The sequence below is a fragment of the Mesoplodon mirus genome (assembly GCF_964341445.2).
Source record: "Mesoplodon mirus genome assembly, chromosome: 10".
Taxonomy (NCBI): Eukaryota; Metazoa; Chordata; class Mammalia; order Artiodactyla; family Ziphiidae; genus Mesoplodon; species Mesoplodon mirus.
In genome coordinates, this window is record NC_138986.1 from 28984231 (window position 1) to 28995996 (window position 11766).

The following is an 11766-nucleotide window of genomic DNA, read 5'->3' on the forward strand; positions in this document are numbered from 1 at the left end:
TAGACAGCACTTTAGCACTACACTTCAGGGTCACTGAACTAGCAAAATCAACAAAAAGCACAAAAATGCAGAAAATGTGGTACTGAATTGCCTTCAGAAAGGACACTTGTTTACAGCATGAGAACTGAGACAAGAAGGCAGGGCATCACCCTGTTCAACCTCAGCTGGGAACTTGCACATTGGGCAACTCAAGTTTTTCATTTCTCTGTACCTATCTATGAACCACCACCAAAAAAGTGCTTCAAATATTGCTTTTGGGTTACACATAAATTTTAGTGAGTCAGCAAATTCATAAATACAGAATCCACAAATAATGAGGATCAACTGTACATTTACTGTCATTTGTTAAGAACACTGTATTTATCCACTACAACATTTCTTCCATCAGACTTCCTCTGCTGTCTGGTGGAGTTAGAATGGCTATATGGATTCTGAAGATCCAACTAAAGAGAAGTTTAGTTGGGAATACATTTGTTTGATTTTACTGATGTATATTTATGTGGTTTCCAGTCACTTCCATGTTGTTAGTACAAGTTGTCCTGGAATAGTAATGTCTTCTAAGAGTAACCTACTGTCTACTGAGCAAACCCAGCCAACATCATGACATAAAAGTATGGGAGCTATATATCTGGAAAAGATGAAAACTTTAATTCAAAAAGATACATGCATTCCAATGTTCATAGCAGCACTATTTACAATAGCCAGGACATGGAAACAACCCAAGCATCCATCGACAGATAAACGGATAAAGAAAGTGTGATGTATATGTTTATATATATATATATATATATATATATATATATGTGTGTGTATAATGGAGTATTACGCAGCCATAAAAAGAATGAAATAATTCCATTTGCAGCAACATGGATGGACATAGAGATGATCATACTAAATGAAATAAGTCAGACAGAGAAAGACAAATATCATATAATATCATTTATATGTGGGATTTTTAAAAAAGATACAAATGAACTTATTTACAAAACAGAAATATACTCACAGACATAGAAAACAAATTTAGGATTACCAAAGGGGAAACGGTGGAAGGAATAAATTAAGAGTTTTTGATGAACAGTTACACACTACTATATATAAAATAAACAACAAGGACCTGCTTTATAGCACAGGGAAATATATCCAATATATTGTAATAACCTATAATGGAAAAGAATCTGAAAAAGAATATATATATATATATATATATATATATATATATATATATATACACATATATACATATATGTGTGTGTATAACCTAATTACTTTTCTCTACACCTGAAACATTGTAAATCAACTATACTTCAATTTGAAAAAAACAGATGGGGCCCAGAGGCTGTATCAGTCTATGAGTGTTCTCTATGGCACTTGGCATCGCAGTCTACCAGCAACAGAGGAGAAAAGATGTTTGAAACATGTGGAACCAGAAACTAGTCTGTGGAAAATTCTTCCAATCATCAGATGTTTAAATCTTAAGTGGAAGATTTACTTCTCATGACATCTAGTCAAATTGGAAATTCACTCCTGTTAAGAACATGCTTGATAATAGCAAATATGCAATAATAAATGAAACATATTTCTTTATCTTTCTTTTTGAATAGCTATTATGTAAAATAGAATTTATTAGATTTCCTTCTTTTGTAAAACATGCTTAGCAATATTGTTAACAGAATTTCTGTGAGAAGTTGAATGTTTGATACATCTCAATTATCAATAATAAGAAATAAATTTCAATCAAACATACTAGCAGATCAAATTACTTTCTTCATGAAAAATTATTTTTAAAAGCCATTATCATATGAAGAGGAAACTTAGGAGTACACAGCCAAAATATAAGAAAGGTGTGCCAAGCAGTTAATTAATAATAAATATTATATTGTTTTTCTAGATTTTGTGATGTTTATGATATATTCTGTATTTATTATTATTATTTTTTTGTGATACACGGGCCTCTCACTGTTGTGGCCTCTACCGTTGCAGAGCACAGGCTCCGGACACGCAGGCTCAGTGGCCATGGCTCAAGGGCCCAGCTGCTCTGAGGCATGTGGGATCTTCCCAGACCAGGGCACGAACCCATGTCCCCTGCATCGGCAGGCGGACTCTTAACCAGTGCACCACCAGGGAAGCCCTATTCTGTATTTTTAAAGTATAATTTGTAGAGATTTTTTCCTAATTTTAATTAAATATTTAATTTCATAACCACTTTTATATACTTTTCCTTAAAGATGATCTACAAAATTGTATAACCTTAAGATCCACCAAACCTGGATCCATCCCCAATGTGAAGAATTTCTTTAGAAAAATATCTTTACTACAATGTCTCCTAGACGGGAAGTAAAATGGAATCCAATATCTTAAACTCTGGCAATCTTCACTCCAAAACAATGTGCAAACATGTTATGAAATACCCTTCCAGAGAATTCACCACCCATGACCTACCAGTGAACCAGACCCAGGCAGAGGCCTCAGGGACACTAGGAGGAGGTGGTATCACCCGTATCCAGGACAGGTGCTTGCCCTGAGGATCCAGTGTTCCACAGGTGATGTCATTTTCTTTACTCCACCTAAACTAAGCAAACCGGAAGGTAACTTTACGACTGTTTTTTTTTAAAAGAAACAAATCTACTTCCTTGAAATATGCTCTCTACATGAAAACAAAGAGCCCAGTTGACCAGCAGCTATTATTTAGTGATAGGTAAGTAGGTAGGTAAGGGGATGGATGGGTGGTTGGATGAATAGGTGGAGGGCTAGATGAAAGAAAGGAAGAAGGAAAGAAAGAAAGAAGGAAAGAAAGAAAGAAAGAGAAAGAAAGAAAGAACAAGAAAGAAAAAGAAAGAAAGAAAAAAGAAAGAAAGAAAGAAAGAGAGAACAATAAAGAAAGAAAGAAAGAAAAAAGAAAGAAAGAAAGAAAGAAAGAACAAGAAAGAAAGGAAGGGAAGGAAGGAAAGAAAGGGAGGGAGGAAGGAAGGGAGGGAGGAAGAAAGGGAGAAAGAGAGAAGAAAGAAAGAAAGGGAATGAGAGAGAACTTGGGCAGGTGTTAAATATCTTTGTCTTATATGGTATTCAATATTTTCCCCAAATATAGACATCTGAATTCCCTAGGTCTTCTGATAGATCTTCTGATTGTACCATGTGCCGCAAACACTACTCCCTGTATTAGCTGACTTTGGGAGTTAGAGAAATGCACTTAGATGCTCTGGGAACACAAACATCTACTCTAAACCTTTGCCCGCTTCATTAAATGACAAAAAGCCTGCAGGACTGAGTTACAGTTCCAGAAGTTACTATCACTCAACTGACACAAGTAAAAGCTTTAGAAAGAGAAAGGAGAAAAGGTTCATGTGAGAGGATGGGTGGGGAGAAGTGGAAAGCAAAGGGGAGTGAGAGTGGCAGAGAAGGGCGAGGATGGTGAGCACAGTCAGAACAGCCATGGCCAAGTTTGGAGAAGCCCAGGGGAGACGCTGGTGAAAAACCAGGGCTAGCAGCCACTCTCAGCCTAACCTCCGAGGGCAGGGCCTCAGGGAATTCCATCTGGACTTAATGTGGAGCCCCAGAAGCAGTAGCTCAACCCATACCATTGTCCAGAGAATTTCCAGAGGCTGAGGCAGGAGGCAGTAAGGAGCAATCTGCCTCAGTGCTCTTTGATCCAGGATTTTTTTTTTTTTTTTTGGCGGTATGTGGGCCTCTCACTGTTGTGGCCTCTCCCGTTACGGAGCACAGGCTCTGGACATGCAGGCCCAACAGCCACGGCTCACGGTCCTAGCCGCTCTACGGCATGTGGGATCTTCCCGGACCGGGGCACGAACCCGTGTCCCCTGCATCGGCAGGCGGACTCTCAACCACTGCACCACCAGGGAAGCCCCGATCCAGGATATTTTAATTTCCTAAAGCACCCACTGTGTGGCCCTAGAATTCATTGTTCTTTCTGCTCTCTCGTCTACTTAGGGCATTCCAATTAGACAGTGACCAAAGAAAAAAATCAGGAAAGGCGATTAGGTCTATCTATAAGTCTGATCCTACTGTGTAAGGAGAGGTGGGAAGTAGGAAGAAGGAGGAAGGTGACCTTGACCTGCTATTTGTCTGAGCAGAGAACAGAGCAGGGTGGAGAAGGTGGGAGAGAGGGTATGGAGGGAAAAAAAATTGGAAAACATTCAACATATCAACCTCCTACGGCTCTGATTGACACCAGCCTCAGGATGAAGATGCTGCTGCAACTTTCTGGAGCGCCCTTATTGCTAGCACTGGAGAGAAAATTCTGTCCTAATTTTAATTTTTTAAATAAACCTATTCAGTGTCAGTACAATTCTTCTACTTTAACATCTATATCTTGTCTTCTGGAGAAGAAAAGAAGGAGAAGAGACCACAATGGGGACATGGACTTCCCCAGCTCTGGCATGGTCCTGCCCCGATCACTAGAACATTTCTGGGGTAATATACAGAGAAAGACAGGAAACTTCCACTAAACCCATTTTCTCCCAATTTTGGGTCAGCTTCTGGAACCAATAATATGTTGTGTGATCATATGTAATTTGACTTACAGATAAATTTCTACCAATGAGTACAGGAAGTACCTATTAAACTTCTCTTTGTTTGATATGGTGCATGTGAAGTCTTACATAACCTTGCCATTTTATCCCAACTCCATCTGGCAAAAGAAAATATATTATTTTGTGAAAGAAAGATTCATTTCAAAACAAAAACATCATTTTGGTGTTTGGATCAGTCATCCCAAAGTGCTAGTGAAGATATAATTAAGTAATTTGATTTGCCACTAAAATAACTACCTTTATTTACTTGTTGCCATGATGCTGGGCTAAATCTCATATTGCATCATTGTAGTCCTCTAATTACAAAAGAGATTTGCTTTTCTATTTGGCCCTTCAGGGTTCAATGTCATAGTGTGATTGGTTAACATCCATTCCAGCTCAGACACCTAGTTTAAGCTGATCATGGCAATTCCTTTCCCCCTCCACTGAGTTCTCAGAAGCAGATAGGGATCGTCCATTTGAGCTGAAAGGGAATGAAGAGAGCCAGTCTCAGGGCTTCTAGGAAAAGTAGCCAATCTATCCCTCCCCAATGATGGTGAGCACGGTTGATTTTGGCAGCTGATATTAGCCTTACTGAGGTACGGTTGCCACACTCAAATTAACATCATGCAATAATGATTTATGGGGCTTCCCTGGTGGCACAGTGGTTTAGACTCCGTGCTCCCAATGCGGAGGTCCGGGTTTGATCCCTGGTCCAGGAACTAGATCCCACATGCATGCCACAACTAAGAGTTTGCATGCCACAACTAAAGAGTCCGCCTGCCACAACTAAGACCTGACACAACCTAATTAATTAATTTAAATGATTTAATAAAAGGGAATTACAAAGGCAGGGGCGGGGTGAAATGAGAGCGCAAGGAATAAAGCAGCACCTTAGGGCAAGAGGCAGGAGAGCTCTCATCACACTTGTTCCCAAAAGGCACAAGGGGCAGGGGTTACAGAACCCAGGAGAGAGTGGGAGAGAGGGTCACCTTGAGAAGAACTGTGACTTGGATTAAGGAATGTGGTCAGCACACCTTGACCTCACAAGGAGGAAGCCGGATGAAAAATATCCCAGCTTCATTCTCTTCTTTCTGCTCAGTTTCCTTTGGGGTCTTCCTATTGGCCGAATCCAGGAAGAAGCCAGCAGATGAGGAAGCCCACTCGTGTAATCCATACAGGTGGGCCTCACAGGGCACAGAGCGGACAGAGAAGGGCAGAGGGTGGGTCTGAAGGAATAACTGAAAAAGTCCAACACACTGCTTTATTAAGCCTGCAAGGAAGGCAGCCGAAGATTGAAGACGGCGCTGTAGAAGTCAGAGCAGAGACAAAGCACCTGGGTGACTAATAAGCAGCCCTAAAATCTGCCCTGTCTCTGGACTCTCTGCTCTCTAAGACAAGTTTCCATATTGTTCAAGCCTGTTGAACTCATAGGAGCTGTAACCTGCTGCAGAAACTATCCTGACTCAGTGCTTTTTCAAACTGCAAGTGGTAACCCGTTAGCAGGTGGTGAAATCAGTTTAGTAGGCTAAAACCAGCCCTTTTTCAAAATGGAAGGGGGGCTTCCCTGGTGGTGCAGTGGTTAAGAATCCGCCTGCCAATGCAGGGGACACGGTTCGAGCGAGACCTGGTCCGGGAAGGTCCCACATGCCGCGGAGCAACTAAGCCCGTGTGCCACAACAACTGAGCCTGTGCTCTAGAGCCCGTGCTCCGCAACAAGAGAAGCCACTGCAATGAGGAGCCTGCGCACCTCAACAAAGAGTAACCCCCGCTTGCCGCAACTAGAGAAAGCCTGTACACAGCACAGATGACCCAACACAGCCAAAAATAAATAATTAATTTTAAAAAATGGAAGGGAAAAGAAAACAGAAAGACTAAAATAGAATATCTGAGAGTGCATCACACAATAAAAGAATAAGGATCTTTTCATGAAACTTATTTCAGTCATGTGTATGTACACATGCACACGCATACTTATACTAGACATGTAAAATGTATTTCTTACTATGAGTCAGGGTTTAAAAAAAAGTTTGAAAGTCACTCTGCTAACGGACAAAACAAGTTTTTCCCTCAGAAGTTTCTTCTCAGGCATATTGTGCATTCAGGAAATCACCTCAGCATCAGAAGCCTGCAGGGCATCTTTAAGAGCACAGCAGTCTTTGTGATTACAGCATCTAGAATTCTCTATCTGTGAAAAATAGGCTACAGGGTTCCAGAAGCTACAGTGCTCTCTATAGTAATAAAATATTTCTCACTTATTTTTATTTTTTAATATCCAATGTGTTTTCAAAGTTTTGTCACTTTCTATGCAAACAAATGCCCCACTCCTAATCTCTGCAGATACTGAAGAATGGTTTGAGTTCCAAATTATCAGTAATCGATTTCTTTTATCCTGATTCTAAAATTCTCTCCAAGACAGGACAACTGCTAGTTTTCCTTACAGGGCCCGTTCACAATTCCTTATTGTAAGATGTGTCCTGCCAACCAAGCTTGCTATACTAGTAGGTACTTATTCTGAAAGTTCTAGCAAATATAAAGGGCCCCCTGATATCTGCTAGTAAAACACTGAACAGAATTTCGAGTTCATTTTTGAAAGATTAAAATGCAGGAATTTCCAGTGTCTCTTCACTTTACTGTCAGACGATCCTTTTGTCTGGTAATATAAAGCATTTAAAACTAAGGGGCTTAAAATGTTACTGCCCTTACGAATGCTTTCACCTTCAAGTAAAAGATAAGTAAGAAAGACTTTCAATGATCTCAGCTAACAAGTTGTCCAGAGGTAGGCAGTTTTTTGTTCCATTTTGGGAGCAGTAGCTAAAAATGACATCAAGTATTCAGGCTCTTTTTATATTTCCACTCTGCCATTTTTAGTACAGTGGCTCTTTATCCAGTCATCTCATCACTTCATGGTTACAGGAAGACAGATGTAGCTACAAGCAAGTTATCCTCACTTAGCTAATTTCAATACAAGAAGAGAGGCTTAGAGGTCAAAGGGCTTTTCAAAATTCTCTGTATTTTTAACCAGGAAAATACTCTTTTCTAGAAGCTCCTTCTCCCAGCAGATTCCCTTACATCTTTTCAGCCAGAAGTTGGTCATATGCAAAACACTAGACCAACTACTGGCACACAGGAACCAGATTACCATGACTGGCTAAGACCCATGAGATTCATTCCCTGTAGATCACAACCTGCCTTGAGATTTAGGAATCTGAATGAAATCAGAATTCTGTTGGCTTGCCAAGAGAAAATGGTAGTTGGATAAGAGCCTTTGACAACACCTTCCTCCTCTCATTCTGCTAGAAAAATTGGACTGCCTCATTGGGACAGGTTAAATGACTTTTGTAATGTAAGCTCATTGGAAAGCCTCTTGGAAACAGAGGTCATTGGTGTGTTTTCTCCATACTGGGTAAATTTTTGAAAACTGTGGAAACAGAAACAAATGACCTGACACTCTTAAACCTCAGCTTCTGCAGAAGAAGCTTTAACTAAAAATTTTCTATGCCAAGTGCCTTCTAGAATGAGACTAATGTTGTACAAATCTAAACATTTAGGTACATGAGTCAATTAGAATGAATAGCCGAGGATATCTCAGATTTGGTTTTAATTCTCTGCACATCTGTATTCCTCAAAATCTTAAGAACAATTCCAATTCATTCTATTATGTGCTAAGTATACATCCATGTTAACATACATATACAGCAAAGACTAAATTAGTTATTCCTGTGGTTGACATAAATCTGAAAATACCTCCCCACTAGATCACTTCATTATTTAGAGCAAAATACCATAAATTCCTGGGGAAAATTAAAACTGCTCACTTGCATAGTGAAAATCTTGATTAGATGCTCTTATAGAAACTGGCTCTTTTTTTTTCCAGATCAAATCTATTTATTAAAACTGAATACCAGATCAGTATTCCACTAAAATGTTCAAATTATCAGCTAGGTTTCTAGTCTGAATAGCAGTCATTCCTGCACTGTCAAAAACTCAGAGAAGCACTATATGCCAAACTATTAGCATCACCCATTTAATGTTTGAACTTGCCTTGGACTGAGACGTTCATGCTTACAGACTTTGTATAGTGATAACCGCCAATAGATATAGATCTCTTACGCTAGGGGGACTGTGCTAGACATTTTCCAGACACATTCTCATTTAATCCTCACAAGTCTGGGATGAAGGCATTATTTTCAAAATTTTACATATGTGATAACTTCTTAGGAAGATGATGTAAACATTCTACAGTTACCAAAATAATAGATTTTGTATTGTCAAGCATGTTGAGGTTATTATTATAAATCTATTGTAATAGGTTTAGTTATAGCTTGAACTGGATATTTTATGTTTGCTGAAGTCCATGGAATTTAGAGTTATGATTTACTTAATTTGTTAGATATTCAAGTTCTTTGTTTACAAACAAGAGAAACAGATTCTGGTTAACTGAAGTAAAGCTGAAACATATTGGGAGAACATGGAGTAGCTCACAGAATCAAAGAGGAATAAATAACTGGATCATTGGAAGAATAAGAAACACAAACATTTCCAACATCTAGGTAGCAGGAACTAATGGACCAGCTCCTTCAGGAAAACACCATAGAGACGATCCATTATGCTTACTTCCTTTGGACATGGCTCACAATTCTAACTTCTGGGAGGTTAAATCTGATTGGACAAGCTTGGGTCACATGCCTAACTATTTTTCAAGAGGAGGGTAAGGATCTTTATTATTGGCATAAATAGGGAAAGAGGAGTCCCCTAAGGGAAAAAGAAGGTGCTGCTTCCAGAAGATGAAGGAGGGGACCCTGGGTTGGCAAAAACACAAGTTGTCCATGACAGTACATTGCAGAGCTGGGATTCAAACCTCAAACCACGCCAAATCTTTTGCTCTTAACCATTTTCCCTTTTTTTTTTCAATCACTCATTAGTAAAATAATTCCAGTGGAGCAAAGTGAGATAAATATATGATAATTATTGCATAGGTCATGGCATTGCTGTATACATATTCAATGATTAGCACCAGCACTCACAGAAAAGTCTCAAGGGAATCCAATGGCAGGCCTTGCTGATGATTTTGGCATCTTGTCTGTTTATCTCCTTTGTGCCATGACCTGATTGTTGGGAAGCTCTGTTAGCAGCCAGACTCATCTAATCAACCAAATCTGGGATCACTGAGTAGTCTTAGTTCAGTTCAATTGCAAAAGTGTGTACTTCCTTTTTCCATCCATCTGACATCAGAAAAATAACATTATTACTACTCTTAGTGTCATCTAGCAGTTTCATTTGTGGTTTACTGTTCCAGTATCAGCTCTGGGAAACAAAATATCAACTCATATTTTAAAATTTCCAAGTTCCTTTTTTATGTAAAGATTTATTTTTCCACAGAATTTCCATGGTTTTCATTAATGTGTAAAGAGAAAACTCAGGTTATAAAATTTTGCTTTTTAAGTTAAAGGTAGGTGTCAGATTGTAAAGTAGCCATCTGAAAGTCCCTTTGATATTTTAAAGTTCTCATCATTCAATATTTTTATTCTTTAAAGCTGTAACATGTATTATTGTGAAATGCCTGAAGGCTTCATTTGCAATTATGAAACCAGGCTTCTTTTTTCTCATAAAATATTGTATGTATTTTAGTGTAGCTTGGTCCTAGTGAGTAAAACCAAATAACTAAAATCTAGCAAGAAATAAAGGAAGAATGAAAGAATGGAAGGAAGGAAGGAAGGAAGAAAGGGAGGGGGGAAGGAGGAAAGAGAAAAGAAGAAAAGAGGAAAGAAAAGAAAAAAAAATAAAATAAGAATTATTTTTCACTACCATTTATTGAACCTGTCAGGACATGGGGTAGGGTACATATCTACACACACAATCTCAATTGATGGCAAAGACAATTACTACTAAAAATAAATATCAGTTTGTGAAGGAAATGAAAGGATAAAGTGAAACAAGGAACCATGACATTGGCCCAACAAAATGGCTGTGCTAAATTGAAGAATTTAATAGAAATCTATTTGCTATTTTTATTTATTAAAGTTATTTATTTATTTATTTATTTTGGCTTGTTGGGTCTTCCTTGCTGAGTGCAGGCTTTCTCTAGTTGTGGCGAGCAGGGGCTACTCTTTGTTGCGGTGCGCGGGCTTCTCATTGCAGTGGCTTCTCTTGTTGTGGAGCACTGGCTCTAGGCATGCGGGCTTCAGTAGTTGTGGCACGCAGGCTTGGTAGTTGTGGCACACAGGCTTAGTTGCTCTGCAGCATGTGGAATCTTCTCGGACCAGGACTCGAACCTGTGTCCCCTGCACTGGCAGGCGGATTCTTAACCATTGTGCCACCAGAGAGGTCCTATTTGCTATTTTTAAAAGGACTCCTGAAGGTTCAGTGAGACTTATGGAGCAGGGGGCTAAGGATGTCGCTCTACATCTAGACTCAGAGAGGTCCAGTCCCAACTCTGCCATTGAATAGCTTATGTATCCAAATCAAATACTACCACACTATTTCTGTGGGTTCCAGTTTCTCGTACGTAAAGTGGAGATAATAAAACCACCTACTATATTTTGTGTGTGTGTTAAACAATACTTCCAAGGTACTTAGAATGGTGCCTGCACTTTATATTATTATATCTATGTTTAGGATATTAGGGAACCATGAAAAGTATGTTGTAGAAATAATATCCATTGACATGGGGAAACGTTTGTTATAAAATAGTATACACAGCATGAGTCTATTTTTTATAAGCTATATGTATGTATACATATGTTCATTGACAATGGAAGCATATGATATAATGTGAATAGTGGTTATCTCTGAGTGATAGAATTATGTGATATTCACTATTTCACTGTGTTTTTCTATAGTTTCCAAATTTTACCAAATGAACCTGATTGATTTTATAATCAGGAAAAGAAAATCACTAGAAATACAACCAGTATTTTTTTTTAATGGTTTTAAGTAGGAAAGATGAAATCAAGTAGAAAAGAGCCTTTCCATTCTGACAGTCAAGATCAAAAGAAAACTGGCCAGGTCACAGAGGAGTTAAAAATCTTCAGTTCAGTCCAGGGTACCTGGAGGGAAAGGAAAATAATGTGGGATTCAGATTCAAGTGTGTGTTTAAATCTTAACTGCAAAACAATAATCCTGTTACCTTATGTAAGTAACTTAATGTCTATGATGTTCAGTTTCCCATTTATAAATTAAGGCTGGTTGATACCTGTTGTGGAGACTTGATGAATTATATAAAGAGTTAGGGAAACAG

General features: G+C 38.7%; 1 protein-coding gene across 1 annotated transcript in view; it reads left to right on the top strand.

Moving 5' to 3' along the window:
• Positions 1 to 9659, top strand: part of ALDH8A1 (aldehyde dehydrogenase 8 family member A1) — a 459215-nt gene extending 449556 nt beyond the window's left edge. The window contains exon 8 of the transcript XR_014295173.1: positions 9650 to 9659. The gene's annotated coding sequence lies outside the window, so the exon portion shown is untranslated. The remainder of the gene's footprint in view (positions 1 to 9649) is intronic.
• Positions 9660 to 11766: the final 2107 nt, after the last annotated feature.